The 4,425-nt window shown below is 43.8% G+C and overlaps 2 long non-coding RNA genes across 2 annotated transcripts in view; one reads left to right on the plus strand and one right to left on the minus strand.

Moving 5' to 3' along the window:
• Positions 1 to 4,425, minus strand: part of LOC116186258 — a 106,478-nt gene that overhangs the window by 1,292 nt on the left and 100,761 nt on the right. The gene's annotated exons all lie outside the window — the stretch shown is intronic.
• The window catches only part of LOC116186259, a 12,183-nt gene that overhangs the window by 858 nt on the left and 6,900 nt on the right, over positions 1 to 4,425 (plus strand). The gene's annotated exons all lie outside the window — the stretch shown is intronic.

The raw sequence follows: 4,425 nt of genomic DNA on the forward strand, positions 1-4,425 counted from the left end.
GCGTTCACAATGCCACGGATGCACTCGAGTCCACCCTCCTGCGTCCAGGGATCGAGTCCAAGATTATTAACGAGCCATCGTTACGACTAGTACGCTTCTACGCTGGGACAGTGGCGAGGCCCGATTTGTCCGGGGCTACTGAAGAAAAAAAGAAAAAAGAAAAAAAAAACCGCTGCTCCCTATTGAAAAAGTTCGACGTTGCGTTTAAGGACGTGGTGATATCTCTCGTGATCTCTCCCTTCTTTTCCAAGGAACGTATCAACCCACGGAACCGGGAGGATTTCCACGGAATTAGGATAGACCCTAAGGCGATGCTTGTCGTTGCGGCTTCCGATCTTCCTTGTCCCTCGTTTCGAGTCGAAAAACCCTAGAAAAATCTCCCTTTGTCCTTTGCGACTCCTCGTGCCTCCTGGAAAATCGGTCGGCCTATTTTTCAAGAATCCCTTTCTCCCTCTCTCTCTCTCTCTCTTTTTCTTTCTTCTCATGCTCGAAGACAAAATATAGGGGAAAAGGGTCTCGCGCCTCAATCCCCCTTCGCGATTTGGGTTATTATGCTCTCGTCATCGGGCCGTCGAACCTTGTGGAGGGTGGAGTCGAATAGACTTCCGTGACTAGGCGGATTACGTACATCGACGTGGAAAGGCGAAATTAATCAGAAGAACACACCACCCCTCTCCCCCCTTGCTTTCTTCTTTTGTCAGGGCGAAACGGATCGAAACCTTGGAAACCTCTTTTGTTTTCGATTAGGAGCGCCGTTTCCTTTTCCAAGAGTCGCCTGGAAACGGGGAGACGAGGGGATGTTTCGTCCCCTTTGAGCCGTTCCATCATCGGTTATCGCCGATTGTATCGAGCAACGATCGGGTCAATGGAGGCATGTCCCTGTATGAACTTCCTTTCGATGATTGAAACGCGTTTGATTCTTCGGACGAACGAAGACGTTTTTTTTCGGCTTGGCGGAGGAATGGAAAAGGAAAAGGCGGTTTAATGGAAGGAACGTTTGATTAGTTGAGAGAGAAAGAGAGAAAAACGTGGATCAAGAGGGGAAGGAAATTGTATCCCGTTTAGAGAATTAGAGCGAAGAAGATTGTTTCACGAGCGTGGTTGATTCGAGCATTACGTGATTTTGTTGGTTTTTCTCAATTTAATATCACTTGGTGGCTAAATATAAGAAAGGAATTTTATCCCATTTACTAACAACTTTTCTTCTATCGAAACTTTTTACGCGACTCTGAGGATTCGCGTTGATTTTCAGTTTAATCAAATCAGTTTCCATTTCGAAATTTTGCGAAAAGCAAAAATGCAATTATAAATACTTCGAAATATTCGAAGGGAGTTAAACTACGTATTAAATTTTAGATTCTGTTAGATGTTTCTTAAATCATCTAACGTGAGACACATTCCATTCGATAATAAAACGACAATAACGAAAGATATCCTGCACTTAACTCTTACCAAAGACACGATTGACATCGTAGGAGAACATATATATTTCGCGAATTTTCTTACACGAGATAGCCGATCCAGGATCGCGCATTGGCCTCCAAATCGCATCGAACTCGAATGGAACGTTCGTATTGGCCTCGTAATCTCGCATTGTCTCGGCGATGTCAGTTGGGGAGTGACAAATGCGTCCTCGAAGGCAGCAGGACCTAAGGATATACCTGGATATCTTGGTACCTGGCGTTCCTCGCCGCGTATGTGCACGTGGACACGAGTGTGTACGTGTGCAACAACGGAGAAGCTGTGACACGGCGTATCCTCGTAGAACCCAGATTAGGCTCTAAAACCCTTCCTCAGATAACGGAACCGCTAAGCTATCCATTCGTCTATTGGTCCATCCTTCGTCGCTGTAATGGAACTTGGGAAACCTTAGCTCGCTGCCCTCTCGATTGGACGAAGGAACGAGAGTCTGAGATAGCCGGCCAAGGCTCTCGGGCAGATTTCGGTCGTACGATACCTTTTTTCGTATCCACGTTCGGGAAGATAATAAAAAGGAGCCGATAAGGGAAATGAAATACTCGGAATTCCTGGAAACTCGATGGATCGCATTTGGGATTAGTTTTTATGACGAGGCTGCGTTTAATGCGATCCCTCTCGATTCTTTAAATTTTAAAAAGAAATACCATCGAGCGAAAATTAGTTTTGCGTGTAAATGAGGAGAGGGTGGTGTGTTATTCGTCGCGACATTATAATATAAAATATTTCGTTCAAAACATCGGTTCGCTATAAATAAACTGACATTTTTGCGTACGTCAACTTTTGCTTTGAAATTTTCTAAAGATATACCAAAAGTATACTCCTCGTTCGGGCTCATTTTAAATTTAGACTTTTAATTTATTTACTTGGAGCATTTTCGAACGGAAAACAAGAAACGAATACGTATAAGGACGTGAATCACGTCTGTTCCGAAGAGAGATAAATTCTTGCCCAACAAAGCGACTTTATTACCGTGCAACGTAACGTCACGCTATTTTCGTGAAAAATATCCACGCCACGGTTTGCTTACCTTTCTCATCAAATATCCATTTCCAGCGTGACGATACATCTTAAAATACCCCGAGACGCGAACGAGCCGCGATAAGTACATAAAGTGTTAGCAGAAAATTGAAATTCTTTCGTTCCCCGTGTAACGTTTATGGAACGGAAGGGTTCTTCCTTTTCCGTGTGCGGCGGCCGAAGGAGGGACAGATAGCGTCGTCGTGGACGACACGACGACGAGTTGACATTTTGACGACTTCGAGAAATGTTTGACTTATCATCAGGATGACAACCATATTTAACCTGCCATAAAATAGCACTCGGCCTTGCTTTTACGACGAAACCACGGCGGACGCGCGGTTCCTCGAACGCAACGAACAAATGCATGCAGATAAGTGTTGCTCTTCGAGTTTACAGAGCATTTCACTTTTCCCCCAATCAGCCCCAGAGGGAACGAGTTAAATGCTACTATCTAATCGAACGAATTTCCCTCCGACCAATTCCCTCCTCCCCAAGAAGCTCTCTTTTCTCGTTTCACGGGCGAAAAAAAAAAGAAAATTCGAACGAGATAACGCGAGATATATTTATTAGACGGCGAAGGGAGGCGAAAAAACGGGTTACTCTTCCGTTTTTTTTTTTCTTCAATACCATCCCTTTCGAGGAACGCGTGGAAAGGGAGCGTAACAAACATCCTCCCTCGTTGACAAGGAGGGAGGGGAGGCGAGAAATAAATCTCCTCGAGGCGAACAGGAGAAAATCGCGTTACTCTTGGTAAATCGGGTTTAATTCCTTCGAAAACGATTTTAGCAACCGGTGGTGGGCGAGCAATCCCCAGGACACGAATCCCTCCCTCCAGTTTTCCACAAGTTTTCCCTCGTTCTCTCTCTTCTCCACGACTGTTAATCACGGGATCAAACTTTTACGAGGGTGAAATCTGGCGGCGGCCGGTGGTACAACAAACCCATGACCGAAGGTCAGGGAAGATACCGGGAACGCGGCTACGGGGCAACAATGGTAAAGTCTCTCGAGGGGTGCATCTCATTAGCGGGGAGGGCGAGCGGAGTGGCTCGAAATGATTGCCGCGCGCCCGAAGCAATACTGCAAGAACATGTCATACATTATTAACGCAAAAGCGCGCTCGGTTCTCGCTCGCCCACTGTCTAATAGCCAATATATATTCATCGGGTTAATTGATTTCTCACGCGCGGTGGCCGTCATCGTCTCGAAGGTCGCGGCTCTGCAACTTGCGTCGCGGATCCAATCAACTTTTACTTTCCGTTTCGATGCATGCGAGATTCGTCTTGGAACGAGTGCAGGCCAAGCGAGGTGGTGGAGGTGTTGGAGGATCGAATGAATGTAATTTTCAGGGTGAGGTATCACTCGTTTGTGAGAGGGTTTATGGAGTGGTTGAACTTGACCGTAAACAGTTTTTTTTTCTTTTTTTTTTTTACGAATGAAAAGATACCTAAAAGATGCTTCGAAACGAGAATTAAAATTATTTAAATCGGAGACGTGTCGGCTAGTATTTTGATCGATATTCTCGGAATTTTATTTTTTATTTTTCAGGATTGAGAGTTGGAAGAGTATAAAGCGGAATAAAGTTGTCGTTGCTTCGTTAAAAATTCTTGATCTTTCGTACGTATAACGTGTATATTAATTCGTCATTAGTATTTTTTAACGAGCAAATTGGCTGGTTTAAAGTATTGTTAAAAAGATAAAAAATTATTCAAGTTTAACTAGAAAGTTGAATTCCATTTGCTTGAAATTGATCTATATATCTCGAGTTTGAAAGGTTTTAAGAGCTTTTTTTATTTGCCTGTTCCTAAGAAAACAAAAGAATTCCGAGAAAAGAGTAAGACTTTCGTCGAATACATTTCCTTCTTGGGATTGATTTTCAAAGTAAACATTTAGAAAGAGTGAGCACAAAGAAATCTCTTTTTTTTTTTT

The sequence above is a fragment of the Apis dorsata genome, unplaced genomic scaffold, assembly GCF_000469605.1.
Source record: "Apis dorsata unplaced genomic scaffold, Apis dorsata 1.3 scaffold_527, whole genome shotgun sequence".
In the NCBI taxonomy this organism is placed as follows: Eukaryota; Metazoa; Arthropoda; class Insecta; order Hymenoptera; family Apidae; genus Apis; species Apis dorsata.